A 21813-nucleotide genomic window follows, 5' to 3' on the forward strand; every position below is an offset into this window, starting at 1 on the left:
TATTTTCATTTCAGTGAATATGTGATCTTGCCTGTCAAATAGAACTGAAGAAACCTTTTGAAATCCGAAGTCTCAATTAAAACTTCAATCTTGTCAAAATCATCGCTTTATTTCTGCTTTAATAAAATTGCAACAACTAGTTCCAGAAATATAGCTATATTGTAGACTAAAGATTTAAATATTGCAGATACTGTCTTTCAGTTACAGTAGGAGAAACGGTGGTTTCATTATTTCAAGAGTCAAAGAATGAAGTGAATGTGTACTGTTTTGTTTGGATATTTGTTTCTTAGATTTTAGGAACGTTTTCTTGTTCCATATTGGATTAAAAAGAAAAAAAAAAAACAATTGCCCATATCGTACCTGGAAATTCTGGCACTTTATTTTGTTTTCCTATGAATGGCAAGAAAATTAATAAAAGTAACTTCTATCATACTAATACCTATGAGCTATGTTCCAAACCCACTCTCCCATTTCAGTTCCTACCCTATATTTTCACTATTTAATTCATTTACTGTTTTTAATCCTCTACTCAGTCAAATCCACCTTCATGTGTTTAAATCCAATTCATCCTTCAAGAATACTTATGCACCACCCCCTACATGAAGCTTTTCCTAATTCCCCGCCCCCACCTCACCACCAAGCCACAGCTAATCTCTCTTCTGTATGCCTTACAGTTCTTTCTTCATCTCTATTAGAGCACTTATGAAGTTTCCCCTTGTTTCAATATTCCTGTACTATCTCCCATTAGAATGCAGCTTCTAGAGGTTTGACATTGTTCATATCTCTTAGCACAGGTAAATACTTGTTAAATAGTCATTCTTGTTAATGATGAAATCTAAATCTTCCAACTATATTGTTGTTTTATAAACATTTGTGTGACCTGTCTTTCTAAAAAAAAATATACGTGCATTAAAGTATTAAGATTTTTTAAATTATTAAGATTGAAGTATCCTTTCCTAAAATAGTGGTATTAAAATATACTAGCATGTCAAATTACTTAGCACCTGGCATATTACCAAGTGAAATGTGATTACCTGAAGACTTTAACTTTTAACCAGAATCACTTTAAAGTAAAGAGTTGCAGTCTTTTTGTTGTGGTTTGTTTGGTTTTGATTTCGGTTTGGTTTGTTAATAAAAACTCCTTGTGTAGCTGTTAAATGCTGGTCCTATAGAGGTCAAAGTTTGAAATTTCACTTTATGATAAAGACATGGTTTCATTGTCTTGGAAAGTTTAAACAAAATTTCCAGACTGCAAAATAGGCCATTTAAATCTTTACTGAACAACAATAATAATTAAATTGCTTTCTTGAACTAAGTGTGTCAAAAAATCAGTCAAAGAGACAGAAAGTAAGCAACGTATAAACCAATGTGGTGGGTTTGGATGGCTTCTGATATTGCTGTGATCTTCTTTAAATCATGATTTCAATTTCAGTAGTTCCTTGTTTCTGAAAAGTAAAATTTTCTGATGTCTGATTATTTTGATAAACTTTCTTGATATTTTACCTTCTGGTTATATATTATTCTTTCAATACATAAGCCATATTTTAAGATATTTGAGAACAAATAAACTGTGCATGAACATTTCCCACCAAGCAGCAGTTTCAAAATTTAATGTTTAGTTACTAATTTTATCTCTACTTTATTCTCCACCAATTTTCATCATCCAACTTGTTTAATGAAAATCCTAAAGCTTAAAAAATGCATACCATTTTCCAATAAATAGGTCAGTTATATCCTAGGCTTTTTGAAATACTCAAGCATAGGATATTCACTGCATTTACTTGTATGACCATGACATTAACATACTAAAAGTCTTTAAGTTTCTTAAAGAAAAATTTTTTTCTCATAAATCTACCCTGGCTAACCAAATTACATTTTCAAGAAAGTGTGTCCTCTGAAATTGTTTTTAGTATGTACCCCACACACAAAGTTAACTATCTTGGTTATAATTAATTGCTGGCAGAGCAAGTCACTTTCAATAACAGTATTTTATTTGTAATGTTCTAGGAAATACAGCTCCTCATCAAACAACAGTAAACCAAAACTACCAACATTGTTTACCATGTTGAAAAATTAAAATCATCTTAATGAATAGTGCTCAAAGGCTGGCACATGGCTAGATGAATCATCTTTGTCTTAAAGTAGCAAAAAGGTTAAGACACGACCTATGTTAAGACTTAATTTTTCTTTAAATTCATCAGACAAGAAACAGAAAATGCTATATAGATTCTTAGCTTTTGTCTTGAACATACAAAGTTCTCTTAGCTAGTAATTTTTTACTTGGAATTACATCTTTAGTCCCAGGGTCTCCCATCTCTTTGAAGCCAATTAATTAAAACACATAGTCATTTTATGGAACTTTCACATTTGGATAAAATAAGAAAGGAATTGAGTAACTTTTATAATGTGACCTAAGCAGATATTTTCAAGTACAAATGTATATGTATCCATTCCTAAGCTCCTGCTTCCCTATCTGTTTCTGTTAAGAGGTGAAACTTGTGCCATCATGGTTAATGTTTTGACAGATTTTATCATAAATCTTACTGTTGTAAATTTGCCTTGAGCCAAATTTAACATGTTGTAAGCTCAGAAACAGTTTTTACTGTTAGTGACCAGAAAAGGAAATAAATCAGTTATGCTCTTCTAAATGATGGGAGTATAGAGTTTAACTCTTTAAAAGTTATACATTACTTGAAATTTAGGAGTAATTTTCATTTTGTATGCCCAAGACCTCTCAACTGTCAATGAAACATAAACACTCTTGTGACTATCACAAGGAAGAATACACAAAGGAAATATTATGCGGCTTATATATGCTCACTAAATTTATAACAAAAATATTATCCTGAATTTTTTAAATTAAGAGTTCCTTTGCCTTAGTATGTGGAGTCAAAATTTTAAGCCTTCAACATGTGATTCATTCAAAAGCTCTTGGGTACCCACTTTGTTTTCAGATAATTTATCAGAATTCTCTTTAGTTAGACCCCCATTTTATGGTATCTGTCATCTATTATTTGATAACTACTTAGAGTATTTTATTACACATACCCCCAATCATTGCTATTCCTTAAAGCCTGAAGACTTAGTATTTTTTTCTCTCTAAAACATCTTTAATGAGCATGACCATTAATATTTACTCATAAATGCATTTGTACACAGGATTAGCCATAGTACATGAGTGAAGAAAAAAGAGTTGTTACCCAGTTCTTTACCCTAGAATAAATCAAATCAACAAATATTTATCGAATGTCTACTATGTGCAAATAGCCCTGGACTGGTCAGCTTTTAAAAGCCATCCAACTTTTCACATTGACAAATCCAAGCATTATTATTTCAAGCATTGCAGAAGCTGCCTCCATGTCCTTTAGGTGACAAAGCCTATGAGGATTCTGGATTACTTGGAATAAAGAAAGACAAGGAAGAGAAAGCTAATTAACAGGCTGAAAAGAGGAGAAAAACTAACGTAAAATATCACCGATGGATTGCATCATGTATGTATGTGTGTGTATACACAGATGTGTGTATGAGCTTATGTGCATGAGTGTATTTTGTGTATGTGTGTATATCTATATACACATGATGACAAGAATGAGTGAATTTCAGAAAAATAGACTTTGTTAAGGTGACATAAAAATGGGCATTTACATTTGAGTTCAGAGCTTTGCTTTAGAAATAGGCTTAAACATCTGGTTAGTGTTATGTAACACCAAGTCCTGCAGTATCATAAAACCAAAATGTATCATTGTATAACAGATCACTCAACTTGGTGACCCAAGTTCTAAAATCTAATGTGCCCAAAATCTATTAGAAGATGACCTCTTCAATCAATAGATTTCTATTAGAAGTGACTTCTATGTTATTACTATAGAAAACTGTTGTAGGGTCCTAAATAAGTTAATTTGATCATAAATGAGAGAAGACATTTAAATGCTCACTGTAAAGATTCTAATTGTTATTATAGACTAAATAAAGACTAATAGAGACAAAATGTACATACTTTATTATATATTATGCTATTATTTTATACTATACATTGTAATATACTATATTATACTACACATTATGCTATAACTGTCTCTGCATTTAATTTTAATTGTAAAAGATAAATGACACACTATCTATCCATGTCAAATAATTAAATGTGTTTCTTTAGTGAGGTTTGAAAGGGAGGACGGTTATAATTTCCAGCCATACCAAGTAGAATTAATCTTGGCTACTTTGCACAGTAGGTATGTATATATGTCGGCCATTGAAGACATTCAATTGACATCCTCACAGAGGATGTCTGGCGTCACTTTTAAAATATTTGTTTAGAATAACTAACTTTTCAAAAATTCCATTTTTGCCTCCTATTGGTAAGCTAAGTTTAATTTCCAGTGAAAATCAAAGCAGACTCTAGATAATGTTTTTAAGCAGCATTTATCTTTCTCTAAAGTGCCTGAAATGAATTTCTCAACTTTTGAGCAGGGGAAAAATTATAATAGCTCTATTATTCAAAGTTTATGTTTCTGCTATGACATTGTTGGTTATCAAAATCATTTTGAAGCCAAGGTATCTTCTCATATATCTTTCTAATTATTTGATATTTTGCCTATCTAGTTATAGTTTATTTTCACTGCATACCCTAACTGCTCTGTAGTAAATTTTGGATTTCTTCTCAGCTACAGTTTTTCTCTTCTTGATAAAACCATGCTATTGGCCTTTGTAGACATAGGAATCACTTTCAGTGTATTACTACATTGATTTGGTCTCTTTCATTTATTTCCTTGGTATATTGTAGTTAATGTCTTTGGATATATTCTAAATAAGACTTCACTTGGATGGTCCAGATCTAAGAGCTTATGTTTGTGAAGAAATATTATCTTTAGAGTTGTTTCTAATTTTCATTTCATCTTTCCCCTCCTTTGACCGGTAGTCCCAATACTAAGACCCTCTCACCTAGGACCTAGCCTGGATTCACCTGCCCCCTTGTGGTGCTCCTCTCTGAATAGTTAATTGATTTCTGAAATTTGGACTTGGTATTACATTTCCTGAGAAGAGAAACCTCATCCCATTACTCTTGTCTAGCAGTCTAGAGTCAGAAAAGTTTTCTTTTCCTAGCCACTGGCTACTACAAAAAAGAGGAAAAAAGTGTGATGGGGTTTTTTGATGTTTTGTTTGTTTGTTTTTAATTTGGAGCACAAGACGGAAATTAGCCAAGATCTGAGTTGCTTGGAATAAATTATGAAAATAAATTTTGTCTAGAATCAATATTACTGACCTGTAGATCAATAAGGCAAAGACATGTTTCAAAAATTCTCATAAAGCAACTTAAAATCAAGTTTTTTTCTATGTCAATGTCTCCTTTTTTTAGTGAGTAGAGAAAGAAGGGGAAATGCTGCTCTATTTTATTTAATTTTTAGATAGATTTTGTAACTCATCAAAGATGAATTCATAAATATAAAAAATAAATTAGACCTTGTGTTCTGTGTAGTCAGATATGTCTGATATAATTGGCACAAATACATTTTTGTTTCCCTTTCTCAGAAAGGATTCCCTTCTGAGGAAACCCTCCCTTCCCTCATGTCACAAGACTAATTTTTACATCTTCAATTGAAGTTAATAGAATTTGTACATGGAACAGGATCGTATACGGTCCATGAATGAATAACCTAGCCACACATTTTGCAAGAATAAGGATTTAGGAATTAAGCCTCTAGTTAATAAAGAATAATATAAAGATAAAAGGAAGGAGAAAAGGAAAGAAAAGCAGTATATACAACTAATATGTCTTTCTTAAAAGGAAAAGATGGATTAATAAATTATTGTTAACAAGTACATTTTTAAAGATATCCTTTTCTGTTAACTGTAAAGTATTTCTAGCAGAAAAGAGTTGTGTCTTTCTATGCTGTTCTACCTCTCACCCCTACTCCCCACCAAAGTCTGATTTGATTGAATAACAGTGATCTTCTGTGGCATTTTAAACTTCATGTCACCTCCCTTGAGATCTGGAAGGAATCACATGAAGGCTTTAATAAAGCTCTATGTAGTCCAATTGCCAGGTTTCTAGCGCCCACTACTCCTTTGCAGTTTCTCTTCTATTTGTAACAGTTGACCTACTAACAAGTTCCCAGAAACACAGGTTCAAATTTTGGCAGGCTTACCTCACCTTTTTGTCCTTCCAAAGTACATAAATGCTAAACTGTGTTCACTGTGAGGAAGGGAGAGTCATTCCAATGAGACTTTAAAAATCAAGACCCTTTCCGTTCCCCACCAAGTTACCGCCATCCTCTCCAAAGGAATCAAGTTTTTGTCAGTGGGCCCTTGGCATAATTTCTGCAGCCTGGATTAAAACCCAGGTGACTGAGAGTGTACCTTATCTTCACAGGGCATTAGTCACTCTATAAAAGTTAAATTTATTATGAAATACTTTGTTTGTGTTAACATATATCTTCTCTGGGAAGCTAGAAACAAAGGCATGTCCTTTAAGACTCCATATGGGGAAAACACATCCTCCTTTGGAATTTAACCTTAATTTGAACCAAGATCTGTGAAAGAAAAGCACTTTAGTGTATTGTTCCCTGGCTCCACCCATCTACCCCTTATCTAAATGGGGTTACTGTTGCCTCATGTTTTTTAACTCTTCCCATTCCAAGCCGTGATTTCCTGAGCTTAAAATTTATCTCAGTAGAGAAATATATTAAAATAATTGTGGCAAACAATTTCGCTTTGCTTTTAAGAAGTGATTTTAGGTTACATGTTCATTCTGATCTCTGAAATTAAATAAATGTACAGCCAGCTTATGCTCACCTATGTTGCTTTAACAAATGGCATATTGTAAAGTATATTTTATTTCCTAAAAAAATGTATTTCTTAAAAATCTTCTCTAAAATACTGTTACTAGCATTGTCATGTATGCATACTTTATACTTTGTTAGAAGTAAAAATAATTGAGAGAAAAGTCTACATTAGGAATGACGGTGAGGTAAATTTGAAAGACCAATTCTCAAGACCTTTGTTTTCTTTCAGTCTCTTTGCAAAGTCTTTGCAATGCTTTCACTGTATCTAAATCCATAGATGTACCAATGCTCCTTTTTAAAAGCAAAAGCAAAACCTTTATTGGTGCTTCCCCCATCATAACAAACTATTTGCTTATAAACATCAAGGAAAGTGTTACCCAAAAACATATTTAAGTTGATATTTTTTTAAAAATACTGCTTATACGAATGCTTAGTTTCTTGAATAGCATCTACGAACAAATTTGTAAATCTCCAAGTGGTTTTTCCTTCATTGACTTCTTGTTACAGTAAGGAAAAATCACACACCAAAATTTAAATATAAACTTAGATTTTTATTTAATAAATAAATATGTTCTTTTAACAAAAGAAAGTAATTTCTATTTTTAAAATTTTTTCTTTAAATTCAATTTAATTAACATATACTGTATTATTAGTTTCAGAGGTAGGATTTAGTGATTCATCATTTGCATGCAATACCTAGTGGCGAACATAATTTTTAAAATGAACACATACTCAACTCCACCGCTCAAAACTACTATCATCGTGAGGCAGTCTGGCTGGCTCATTCAGTAGAGCATGCAACTCTTCATCTCTAAGGGTTCCAAGTTTGACTCCCATACTGGTTGTAAAGATTGCTTAAAATACAAAGGCCTATCTTCAGAATTATTAAATTGAAAATTTCTTAACAAAAAAAAATTCACATGTGTGAATTTGTCACATATTTCATTATTACATAGCATATTTCACTTAAACTATAATATTGAGGAACACCTGGGTGGTTCTGTCAGTTAAGAATCTGCCTTTGGCTTGGTCATATCCTAGGGCCCTGGATACAGCTCCACATCAGGCTCCCTGCTCAGTGGGGCATCTGCTTCTCCCTTTCCCTCTGCCCCTCCCCATGCTTGTGCTCTCTTCATCTCTTTCTCTCTTTCTCTCTCAAATAAATAAATTAATAAAATCTTTAAAATGTATTTATTATAATATATTTTATAATATAATATATACTATAATATTGAAATTAGTTTGATGGATGCTTTTTTAAAAAATATGGAATATATACATAATATATTTAGGACATTAGGACATTTATCACAAGTAATATCAAATCACAGCATCATTGCTCTCCACCTCAGCTCCAACTACATTTATTGGTTCCACACTGACCAACCCTCATGTGACAAATCATTGAAGCTTAGTCTTAGGCACTGGACACTTTTACATACCCTCATTGTTATTTAAATTCATAATATGTATCATTTTTCATAGAAATTATAAATTCACATGGAACAATGAATTGAAAATTGGAATATTTTAATTTATCTCTCAGACTCAACTTCTTGGTTCTCTTGAACTTTGCACTGCATTAGATGCTAATTTGATACAAACTTTCTTAAAAGGTAACAGGGCTATACATTCTGCTGCCTTGCTAAATACTGCCCCCCCCCCATTTTTCCAACGATGATTTTAGATGACTATCTTCGTGGTATATATAACAGATGCCTATATAGTTATATCATTCATCCATGGTCCTACCATAAGATAGCCATAGGAATATCTTTCACAGCAGTAAAATGTTCAAAATGCCAATGAACAAGATAATGGGAGAAGTGATGATAAGTATAAGATTGAAGAGGCAGATGTTAACCAAAATCAAAGAAAAAAATTAAAAGCGTGAACTTTGTAAATTATAGGAAGGAACAATTTAGCAAAAACTGAATTAAAGGAGTAAAAGTGAGAGAAAACCAAAGATAATTCCAAACTGCCACATGAAGCAATGTTGGTAAAATCCCGAATGATTTGCAAAATTGGATAAAAGTGGTTAAGCGTGTGTGTATGTGTTTATAAAAAGGTAGACAAGGGTAATCTTCATATATTAAATTTCACAGATATAAGGGTGTAAGAAAACAATTAGATAACAATAATAAGATATTGAAGCATCCTTATTGACCAGGTGCTATGTTACTAGTGTTAGATGAAATTAGAAATAATAAAAAATACCATAAATTCCATGGAAGTTATTTATTTTTATTAATTCTTATCTATCTTTGAAATCCCAGAGCTAACTAGAACATACTGCGCATAAGAGACACTTAAAAATATTTAGCTAATTCAAAATATTACTTACCTAAAGAAATCACAATGTGATTGAGTCACAAAAAGTATGGATAACAAGACTGTGGCAATGGATGAGGGTTAGGGGATAAGAGTATCAGTTGTAAAAAATTAAGCCTTACTAATATATTAATCATTTAATGACTAACATAACTTTTAGTACAAGTAAAGGTGAAAGTAGTATTCTTGGAGGAAATGTTTCTATTCTGATTATATGTGGAAGTCTTAGGTATTTTTCTAAAGTACATCTTGATAAGATGTACTTGAAAGAGATACTAGAGGGGTTTTTATTGTTTGTGTTTATCAATAATTCAGACAAAACCATACCAGGGTGCTAAGGATACAAAGTTAAATCAGACAGTTTCTGCCTCATGGAAATCATCATAGTCCAGAGGGAATGATGTAGCTATAAGTAATTATATAAGACAGTATGATAGGTACCATAATAAAGGTAAGTTCAGAATGCTTTAGCAGAACAGGTGAAAGGGCATCTTGCCCTGCCAATGAGATTAAGGAAGGCTTCCCAGAGGAAATGGTGTTAGTTAAGTGCCATTGGGATTGGCAATTAAGGAGTCCATGGTGACTTTCATGAGAGCAATTTCTACTCTAATACGACACAAAATCCAAATTGCAGACAATTAAGGAGTGAATGAAAAAATGGAGAAATGGAGACAGTGAAAGTAGGCTGTTTTTCCCAGGTAATTGCCTAACTCTTCTTGCTTGCTGCCTCTGAATATATTTAATAAAGAATTTCACATTGCACAGCACAATTAAGCACTATTGTTAGTAATGGATTTTTTCCCCTGTTAGTGAATACATTGCATTCCATCTCTATAAGCTCAGTAACATGAACCCTTCCAGAAAGAGCCCTACCATTTGAAGAGTCAGATCTACACCTTTGCATCGTGTCTTTGATCTTCGATTCTTCTATTCCTCCTTTCTATCTTGGAGCTTCACAATCTCGATTGCCAAGTATACACAGATAAAACTTTTTCTTTCCTCTCTCTCCTCCATCTTTCTTATTATTTCTCTTTGTACCTCTAACCTATATCCTCAAGTGATTCAAATATTTTATTATCTATACTTATCTTTCTAATGCTAAACATTACCTACTGAATAAACCAAATTTCTTAGAGCATTCACAGCCCTCTCCAGCCTTTTGTTCCAGCCACTTTCTCAGCTTTATCTTCCTGTACCCTCCTTCATGCTTCAACTTCACCTTCCTCTCTATACACACTGAACTTTCTGGCTTCCACTTCCTGACACTGTTACCTTCACCTGGAATTGCCTACTCCCTGCTACCTCACATCTAAATCCTGCCTGACATTTATGGTCTTACTCACTTGTCATATTTCCTATAAAAGCCTTTTTTGATCTTCCCAATACTTTCTTCTCAACTTCAGTTTTTATATGTGTGTCTCTATGCCATTCATTCAACAAAACTTTACTGAATACCAACTATGTGCCAGAAACGGAAATGACCATTTTCTACTTTTTTCCCACAATTGAATAACTATTTTATCTCACCACTCCTATCAGACTCCTATCTACTATAGCTCCAGAAGTATCTATTACAATGCTTTACACTAGTAATTGTGTAACAAATATGTTGATTGCATTAATGAATAAATTAATCTCAAATGGAGAGCCAACCCCTGAAGTTCAGTTAAACAAAGAAGCACCCAGTTCTTTTTATCCTCCCTGCCATGAAATATGCAATTAGTCACTTACTCACTTTAACTGTCTTAAAATGGCATTTTTTAAACAGTATTTGGCTTCCTTCTATTTATTCTCTTAAATTCTTCTCTGTCTTCAGCTCCATGCATTCCACTGAAAAATTCCAGAAGTTATAATATTAATCAAGTCCTTTACTTTACCTCCATGATTACTCACTTAGCAGGTGACTATACTACAACTTCCTTTTTAAGAGTCACTCAACTACAGTCACTTCCTTCTTTCAACCCATGTTGAAATGTATGTTAGCTGTGAATTTCAACCCAGATTATATTTTTCAAAGCCTTTCTCTTTCTGTAGTCATTATAAAAACTTTAATACTAACACATTTCCATTTCTTCCCTAATCTTACATCTTCTTTCTATTTGTCAACAATCTTTAAAATGTGCTTCACTAGGGCGCCTAGATGGCTCAGTCGGTTGTGTCAGACTCTTAGTTTTGTCTCAGCTTACGATCTCAGGGTTGTGAGATTGAGCCCCATGGTGGGCTCTGCACGGGGAATGGAGCCTGCTTAAGATTCCCTCTCAACCTGTTCCTCTACCCCTTCTCCCTCCACATGCGCTCACACACATCCACTCTCTCTCTCTCTCTAAAATAAATAAATAAATAAATATTTTAAAAAATAAAATGTGCTTCACTTCTAGTACATTCTACCTCTTTACTCCCATCAGCATAGTTTACTATCACTCCAACTATCTAGAACCCAGCTTAAAATCTGTTTTTAAGGGAGGGTTTTTTTTTGTTTATTTTAATTAACCTGGATTTGTGTATCACTACACTTATTTTCTATAGATTGTTCAATCACTAAAGTAATTTGAATCAAATTGTATTTATCCAACTTGCCTCCCTATGAGAGTCCTCTGTTAAGGATATTAGCTAATCCAAATAGTGTAATATTCAGCACAAATCCCATACACTGATCTGTATTCTTAATGTGAAGGTTTGCTTTTCATGGTGATGTTAATCTGTGGTTTTCTGCCCTTTAGGTAAAACAAATATAATGAATTAAATAGTACCAAGATATTCAACTTTTCTAGAATTACAATATATAACCAAATGATCTTTATTGACAAATCAACCAAATTTACAGGAAAAAAATTTTTTAAGATTTTATTTATTTATTCATGAGAGACACGGAGAGAGAGTCAAAGACATAGGCAGAGAGAGAATCAGGCTCCCTGTGGGGAGCCCAATGCTGGACTTGATCCTAGGTCTCCCAGATCACGTCCTGAGCCAAAGGCAGATGCTCAATCACTGAGCCGCACAGGTATCCCTTTATTTATTTTATTTTATTTTATTTTATTTTATTTTATTTTATTTTATTTTATTTTAAGATTGTATTTATTTATTCATGAGAGACACCCAGAGAGAGGGAGAGACATAGGCAGAGGGAGAAGCAGGCTCCCTGCGGTTATTTACAGAAAAATTAATGCTACCATAACACCAGTTCCTAAAATATGGATAGGAGAGTTAATTTGAGGTTTTAATATAAGATAATTAAGACAATATCACAAAAAATGCCAAGATTTGATAGTTAGGGGCTAAGGTTTAGAATATAGTAAGGAAAAATCTTCTGCTTCTGACTATAACAGAGTTGCTAAAATCAGATTAATTCACTCACTGAGAATAATTATAAAACTTGGACAAAATACAAATTCACAGAAAAACCAAGTAAAAAACATTTACTAAAAAGATAAAAAAAATTAAGAAGAGAATTTGCCAGTCCCATGATGCTGAGGAGACAAAAACTGGAGTGCAAGTCTCACCAAAGAGGAGAATCTCAGCTTTTGAGTCAGATCCTGGGAAAGCTATGCCATAGGAGTAACAATACTGTAAATAGAGTAGCTTCCACTATATCAAAGTGATCTTCCCAAACTCACACCTAAGACACACAAGGTAGAATTTAGAGGAAGGGGTAGGGAATTTGCCTATGCTCTAGACCCTGTATTGAATAGGAGGCTGTCTGCCACAGGAGGAGATGCACAGGGCCTGCCTAAGACTAAGATGGGAGCTAGAGAGCTGAAAAGCCCTCCCTTGTCCCACTATGATCCTTGCATCTAGTAGCAGGTAAGAGCCATGTACTTCTGGGAGGAATAAAAACATGGAAACAGACTCCCTCTATGCTGCAAGCACAAAGAACATGCTAAAGTCTGAGGGTAGAGCAGAGAAACTGAGAATAAAAAAACACCTCCAGTGTGACATTTGGGATGTCACACTGAATACAAGAGAGTAGCAACCCAGTGCATCACTGGAAAATTTTTAAATCCATGGTACACTAAAGATAACTGTAGCAACCACAAAACCCAACTCACCTCAAATGCTGACTAAATTCAATCAAATGCTCACACAAACAACCTGACAAAAGAAGAGGTATTCCCATTTTGGACATTTACCTCAGTTTTGATTGCTCTTTTGTATATAATATTTGATATTTAATGTTTTTTAAAAAGAAAACAAACAAAAAACAAGACACATTAAAAAGAAAAAGGACCATGTGAAAAGATAAAATAGTCAATAGAATCAGACCCAGAGATGACCCAGATTTTTAGAATTATCAGACTTTAAAAAGAAAAGAATAAAAAGATATATTAATTCCAAAATAGTAATAAGGAGTCACAGTTAGCTACTCAGAGAAATAGAAACTGGAATGAAATGAAAAAATAAAATGAAATAAATTTTAAAAAACTTTTAAAGTGCAGAGAGTAAAAAAATCAACAACCTAGAAATAAATGCCCAGAAGAAAATGAGTGAATATCATAAACAGAGATCCACTAAAATAAATCCTAAGGAGAGTTGGTTAGGCAAATGGAAAGTGATCCCAGATGGAATCATAGTAACACAGGAAAAAATGAGAGTGCTGGAAAGGGTAAATGTGTGAAATAAGATAAATGGGTATTTACTGTTTAAGGAAAAATAGAATACATGTAATAAACAGTTTACTTTGTTCAAAAGAAACACATCTATTATAATTGAAAGTTGAATGATCACAGCTAAATAAAGCACAAATTTGAGGAAAATGTTTACCCAAATGCTCATCTAATCTACACTTGAGTTTAATGTTGAGAAGTTCACTATTTTCTGAGGTAACCTACTCTATCTATAACCATGCTATAAATGTTCTTATATTGAGCAATAATCCATCTTCTTGAATTTCTACCTCCTAGCCCCAATTCTGCCCTCTACAATGACACACAATAAATAATTCTAATTTCTCTCACCCATGCTTGAAATAATTATAGTACCTTCCAATGTATCAGAAATGTTTTATTCTGTAGTCAAACATCCTCAGTCTAAACCATCTTTCACAGGATGTGGTCCAGTTCTCCTCTAACCAAGATCTTCTAAATGTACCTCACCTTCTTGATATCTCTGAAATATATCCCAACACATGAAACACAATCCTGTAGTGACCGAGGCATTCTTGGTCTCCCCACTCCATGTGTGGAGCAATGACATTTATCTTTTACAAGAGGAGAAAATCATGCTATTTATTCATATGTAATTCCTAATTTTACTTCTGTGAAAGCTCTGGCCTCAAGAGGTTAGGACTTATTTTTGTTCACTGAAACCTATTGCTCAGAAATATTATGCTAGGAATAGCGTACAAACAGAAATTGGCCAACAAGATTCTGGAGGCCATTTTAAAAATAGTGGACAGTAGTATGGACTAAAATTGTGACATTTGGGATGTCAAAGAAAGAGAGGCTGGGGTAATTGGGGTATTGATAAGGCATATTAACCAATTTTGGATGTATGGGCAATAAGAGGGATGCATCAGTGATAACTATGACTTTTCAGGCCTTAGCAACAAAAAGAACAAGAAAAATGTGGAAGTCAGGATACATGCCTTGTTACTGAGAGAAATGTGTTGCTGTAATTTAAATGTATTGGGTATTGATGGAAATAACTTGTAGACAGGCATAGACATAAGATGGGAGATTTTGTTAGAGGACAGGGATGGACTTTTAGCTTGATACATGGTAGCTTAAGTCATAAGACAAAGGAACAAAGGCCTATCGATGTGATCTATCCCAAAACTATCAGGAACATACTTATGTTGAACAAACTGACTTTATTGCTTGTTTGCAAATAAAACCACACAACATAGGGAACTGTGTGGCATTTCATATAACTTATTATACCATTAGGGCTTATGTTAGATGATTTGGGGGAGGATTCAAGAAAATGGAACTTTGAATTGGTTACTGTCAGGATGTAGGGGTAATTTTATGATTGAGTAGCTTAAGAAATCTTATCTAGAAAAAGGGAAGACTAGAACAAAGCTAAAGCTGTAATTTGTAAAGAAGCAACAGTTACTAGTATTAGCAAGCATGAGCAATGTTTGTTATCTTTGTGGTTTGCAATGACTTTATTTTCATCTGTACTTAGACAAAATTACAAAGGGGTCTGTCTTTTTGTCTCAACCCTCTACAGTGAGAGTGTCCTTGTCTAATGGTGGTGTTCAGTAAGATAGTTTATGTTTGACCAGGAGAACACTTAGGCCTAACTGAGTCCCAGGCCAACTCCTAAAAATACCATACCCTAGCTGCAAGTCTCAAGCCATTTTCCAAAAGGTGCGGGGGGTTGTCTCTCAGACCAGTGGACTTAGCCTTAGGGAGCAACAGTGGAATTTGTAGTAGACAGAAAAGATAGTTATAGAGATAGAGAAGCAGTCATGAGGTGGTAGAAGGCTAGGATAGGCTGATGCCAAGAGGTCCTTGGTAGGAGCATGGTCAACATTGCTAAGAATATTCAGCACTGTTTGAGACTCAAGAGGAAAACTGGAGTAAAAACATCATTGAATCAAGGTATCACTGATGATCTTCAAGACGGAATTTTTTTTTTTGGTGGGGGGCCTCTCTGTTTTTTTCAAGACAGAAGTTTAAGGAGCCACAGATCAGGTTGCAAGGCTATGGAGAAGGACATACTGTGAGTAAAGACCACTCATTTGGAAAGTTGGGCAATGAAAAGGAGAGCAAGGGAATGTTAACTAGAAGATTTTGTGAATCAATTTAAGGAGTCTTCCCCCTAAAATAGATATGACCCTTACATGTTTGAAGCTTTGGAGAAGGAGCCATTGGAAAGAGCAACAGTGAAGATGCTAGCAAAACAGTAAAATCAGAGAAGGGTCTGAGACTAAGAACTTCGGGACATCGTCTGTCCTGAACAGAAGGCAGAACTGCTTCACATCCTGGACCTAGCAGAGAATTGGTACAGAAATAGAAATGTTGAGTTAGGATATAGGACAGATATACGAATGGATGACAGGTAAAATCATCTTTTTTCCTTTTTCTTTTTCAGTGAAGTTAGAAACAAAGGTCATTAGCAAAGGAGAAAGGGAGATGCAAAAGTCTGGAGAAGGTTCGAAGCATTTGCTAAGAAGTTTAGTAAATCAACAAAAGATATTGTTTTCTATTAAGTCATCCATTTTATTAAAGGAGAAAATGCAACTGTTGCTGTATGTTATGAATTTACAGAGGATTTAGAAACGAGAGCCCTTTTATTCCCAACAAAAGGGGGGAATGGTTGCTTTTTTTTTTTTTTTTTTACCTAAGAGTGATCCAAACAAACCTTTTTCTTGAGGTGTCCATGCTAGATTAAACACTATTTGACACAAATAATTTGTAACTCTTATTTGGGCTCATGAATACCATATCTCCCAAAGGAAAATAAAAAAAAAAAATCCTGCTGTTTTCAAAAGCTAAAGAGAACATCAACCAGAGACAACAGCCATCCAGAAGGCTGAATTCCACAGTATCTAGAGCAAAGAAAATTTATGTCTCCACTCGCAGTCACAAAGATGGACCCCCCTCGCCCCCCATTTCCCGCTGAATTCTGTTATGTGTATCTAAATAACTAGCTGGCCTGCTCCTTCCTGGTATTAGGTGTGATTGAGAGATAACTCGAGCGGCGGCGGCGGCGGCAGTTTTTGTGCGCGCAGTAGCACATGCTCTTGTGAGCATCAAAAGGAGATGAAGCCTGATTAACCATTTTGAAATCTATCGGATGAGGAGAAGTCCTTACAAAACAACTTTTATACGCTTTAATTAAAAACGTGTTCCGGCAGCTCAGAGTTGAATGGGCTTCAGGGGGAGCGGGGCTGAGCCCGTTGCTATGACGACACCAAATCTTTTCGCGCCTGGCCCTTCCCCAGCACACTCTGTCTAGCTCGGTCCAGCCGTTGACTTGCCTCGTCCCTTCGCTCTCTGCCCCAGTCCCTTGGTCCGGGCGTCTGTGGAAGACCCAGCACTATCCACTTTTTCTGCCACAGCATCTCTCCCTCAATCCCTTTCATCATTTCATCCCTTATATTTCCCTGCCAATCCCTATTTTCTTGTTTCTCTTGAAAATTAGTTTACCCCTTGAGTTGAAAAGAATTTTTTTTTTTAAATGGGAGAGGAGGGTCACAGCATAGGAATCACTGCTTATTATAAACCCCTCGTGATAAATCCGTTTTTTAGTGGTCTTGAGTGTAGTTGAGAGGATCTCACTGTGTTCTACATTTTTTTTTTTCAGGTTTAACACTGGCTACTACATACCACTCTTTCTGTTGCTGAAGATAAGGCTATAATAAAAAGGACTATATTTTATTCTGTTAATTTGTGCTTATTAAAATCTCAGGTTATTCCACAAACAGTATCATCTGGTAATGACTGTAAGTGAATGTAAGACTTTGAAATATGTCCTGAAACCTCACAGACCTCACTCTATTTAAGGAGGCTCTTGAATATTTTTCAAGTTAAATTTATGATATGGAGACTTAAATAAAACCCAGTGCCGTCACTTGTACCATAAGAAACAAGAATTGAGTGGAACTTGCTCATCATAGAACCTTACTTGGGAGAACCTACTATCTTTGCAATCTTGTATCCAATGCATTATGGACTATAATATTATTACACAACTTCTAAATATTACTCTTTGAGTCATCAGAGGCCTTACCACTTTCATTCTGATTACAATTCCGATTTCCCTCTCACCAATTCTGTTTTACAGGATAAGATCTGTGAGTGGAATGCAGCGGAGATCATCATTTCTCATTTGTTCTCTCTGCTTCACTCACTCTTACTGTGATTACATTTCCAAAGTGACTTATTCGCCAGATTCAGTAAGGACTTCCTTTCCAGTTGCCTGACTCAGTAGAGATACTGTAACTTAAGAGGCTGGTATGGTCTGGAGTGTTAATCTTCAGCATACCATGGCCTGGTGGTCACTGTATAAAAAGTGGGTGAATTCTTCAGAGCCATGAGAGCCCAGAATAGTTTCGAGTCTGAGATTCCAAATCATAATAGAACTTTGAAGCTCTAGCCTCTGCATCCCCAAAATTGAAATTTGAACATTTAACTGCTCTTTAGAAGTTTTATAAAGAACTTCCTCCGTGTCTTCACTATATAAAACTCCGGCATAATATATTCCTAATAGGCCACATGTGAATCTGTGGGCCACAAGTTCACAAATACTCTTAACTCACTCTACTATAAGGAACAGTATTTCCTTTAAATGAACCAACCACCAGATTGGTTTCTAGGCTCTTTTCTTATGATTTAAGAACTTACCACACTTTAAGAAGTTGAAGTCCTTTGACTTCTTACCATAGTCATACTTAAAATGTGAAGAGGCTTTGTGACCTAACATTGGATGGCATCTCACAAATGGACCAGGTCTCTAGTTTATAATTACCTGGTATCATTCAAATGAATTATTGAAGCTTAGATTTATTATCTCCTTCTCAGTATTAAGAATAAAAAAATTAAATGTTTATACATGCTAAAGGTGTTTTCCCACCTAGGGCACTTAATCTGGATCAACCTTAGGTAGGTACTAAAGAGGTAATTGTGTATAAGATTGACTAAATAGTTACAGAGGCAGACATTCAGGTATCTGAAATAGGTTTTAGACCTAATAAAGATGTACCCCCTGGATGCCTGGGTGGCTCAGTGGTTGAGTGTCTGCCTTTGGCTCAGGGAGTGATTCCGGAGTCCTGGGATAGACCCACATCAGGCTCCCTGAATGGAGTCTGCCTATGTCTCTGCCTCTCTCTGTGTGTGTCTTTCATGAATAAATAAATAAGGTATTTTTTAAATGTATCCTCAAAGAGACATTTTACCTAAATATTAGAGAAAATATTCCATTGGCAAAATATTTTGTGTTGTAGATATAGTGCTTCTCCACTATGCTGATAAGAAATGGGAGTCCTTTGATTCTTGACATTTAAATCTATTCTGGACCTGGCCTGGGAAAACTCTGAGGGGAATAATCTTGCAGGCTAGTGGACTAGAAAACATAATAAACCAGCCTTTTCCATCACCATATTCTATGGCTCCATGACTCCGTGAATCTCAAGGCTAAGTGTACTTGGGGTTGCACTTTAGATAACATAGAATTCTCATTCTACGGAAATGTTTTACATTTTCTTCCCTCCTAATTTTGTTTCATAGCCAAAGACATCCACATGAAAATCATGGTATCTTTTGTTTAGTAATTCATCCATCCTATGGTGCCCTGCTTACCTGAAGTCACATAATCCTTTATGTGTGCTCTGGCACTAGACAAATTGTTTATGTGATAAACCACAGGACTACCCTGTAGTTTCTGTGATCTGGTGGATATGTGTCAGAATTAGTGGTTTTTGGTGGTTGTTTTGAACATATCGTTGTTCACAGAATGTTTCTTAGACTGTATCTGGAATGTAGTTACTCTGAAGTACTCAAAATATCATAAAAATTAATTCCGAGGTATCTCGACCTACATAGAACTTCCTCTGGACATACATGTCATGTTAAATTCTTATTCCAGTTGTTAATCTGTAAAATCTAAACCACTGCCTTCTTTACTCTGTGTAAATGCCTTTCTCTTTCTCCAATATTTCTAAGCATGTGAGGGAAGCACAGCAATCTACCACATATGGAATAGCATGCCACAATGAAGGACAAAGACTACACCTCCAACTGATGTTGCAAAAGGGATTTTATAAAAGGTGACTAAAATTACATAACACTGGAAATGTACTGGTCACCAAAATTCAAATCTATTCTTTAATAGGTTAATAAAAAGTGGGGTAAGGTTCCAGAAGAGAAGGCACTCATTCTTTGATAACTTGTAATGAGTGTTTGGAGCTTAATAAGTCATCTAAAGAATAGCATTACCCGTGAACTTCTTCATTAGAGTCTCAGAATATCTGCAAGGTAAATGTTTTACATCCTTTTTGGTGTAAAGAAGAAGATTTCACAAAAGTAAATATATGTTTTACCATGAATTATATTCAGGATGCTTTTCTACAAGACAAAAGGAAAAGGAAAGAAGAAAGAACTGAAGGCTTCTCTTTAATCTTATCTATCACACTGGATTTTTTTCTCCTCTCCATCCCCCAAGTGACTAAAAACTGGAGTGGTCAGAGTTCTAGGGGCTAAATTTGTAAAGTTACTCCACTTAATAATGAAGGGAATTAAGTAAATTCCTGTGTTTCTTGATGAGAATAATGCCTAGCCGAAAATCTTAAATCTGCAATGCTTTTCTTGGTTTACCCAAATCAACAGATCACTTTATTGTTTTCATGCATTGGGGACAGTTTTGTAGATGGCAAGATCTCATAAAATCAGATATTTAATTGTATGTGTACACTCTATATATGTATTAGAGCTAGCACGTGTATATATAGGTTGTGTGTGTGTGTGTGTGTGTGTGTGTGTGTGTGTGTGTGTGTCTAATTCTCTGAAGAAAAAGGTGAAGAATCGATCACTTGAAGATTGGGATAGTCACGACTAATTGGCAAGAAACCACCAATCTTAATCCACAGTTCCTACCTTAGCAGAATCCATAAGCGTTGTTGGGGGGGGGGGTACTTTAAATTCTATTATTTTTTATCTGACTGAAATAAAGCTACAATACCTACCTTCTTCAGTAATGGGGGAGGGGAACAATAGGGCTGTGTAGGAAGTATACCCAGTAATGAAATGAATGAAAAACCTGTATTTTAGACATTGAGCTATAGAGGTCTTCTTGGATCTTGATTCTTAGGGATTTCCCACTGTCTCTCTCTGTCACTGTCTCTCTCTGTCTCTGTCACACACACACACACACACACACACACACACTCTGGGTTAAGGCACGTGATCCTGCCTGTTTTAGTTTCTTTTTTCACCTCCGTTTACTCAGGAGAGCAGAGAAGCAAGGGCTAGAGGTGGCTGAAAGGGCAAGGATGGCAGTGGAACCCGGGAGGAGGCTCCGACGACCAGGTCGCGGCTCGGGACAGTGTCCACCCCGCTGGGAGCGAAGTGGGTGCCCCGCACTCCCGGCTGGGACCCTGCGCCCGGAGCGGGACGTGCTGCTGCCCCTGGCATCGCGGCCCAGGCAGGCTCCCGGAGCGCCGCGGGGCGATCGGTGCGGATGGCTGGCCTGGAAGCACGTGGGGAGAGCCTGAGCAGAGACGACTCCAGAACCGGGGCGGTCTAAAGGCCCCGTTTATCCGGGCTAGGTTGCGCGTGAGGCTGGCTCCGCGAACCGAGGGCACCGGGGCTGGGCGGCGCGCCCGGGCTGCGGGGAACCCTTCGCGCTCAGCCTCTCTGGGCCGCGCGCCCCGGGCGCCGGGGGCGGCTCCGCAACCCGAGTCCGGGAGGGAAGCGGGTGAACACCCGGCCCTCGGGGCGGCCCTCGGGGAATGAGTGCAAAGGGAGACACGAAAAATAAATCAAACCAGGGAGCCGCCCCGCCCCCTCCCGGCGCTGTCTCGGCGGGCGGCGCCACCGGTCGGGCAGCGTCGGGGCGGGCCCCCCGCGCCCCCCGCGCCCCCCGCGCCCCCCGCGCCCCCGCGCCCCCCGCGCCCCCGCCCCCGCGCCCAGGGGGAGCCGCAGCCCGGGCCGGCCGCCGGGACCGCGCCTCGGAGCGGGTCCCAGGAGCGCGCCTCGCCCTCTCGCCCCGCCCGGCCGGGCCCCTCGGGCGGGATAGAGCCCTGCTTTGCTCTTTTCGTTGG

The 21813-nt window shown here is 36.4% G+C and overlaps 1 long non-coding RNA gene across 1 annotated transcript; it reads left to right on the forward strand.

Annotated features, from left to right (window-relative positions):
- Nucleotides 1-3282: 3282 nt before the first annotated feature.
- LOC111097004 lies at nucleotides 3283-17483 on the forward strand. Its single transcript, XR_005363159.1, has 2 exons — nucleotides 3283-3491; nucleotides 17361-17483. It is a non-coding gene; the product is annotated as an uncharacterized LOC111097004 (long non-coding RNA).
- Nucleotides 17484-21813: the final 4330 nt, after the last annotated feature.

Source organism: Canis lupus, chromosome 8 (genome assembly GCF_011100685.1).
Source record: "Canis lupus familiaris isolate Mischka breed German Shepherd chromosome 8, alternate assembly UU_Cfam_GSD_1.0, whole genome shotgun sequence".
Lineage (NCBI taxonomy): Eukaryota > Metazoa > Chordata > Mammalia > Carnivora > Canidae > Canis > Canis lupus.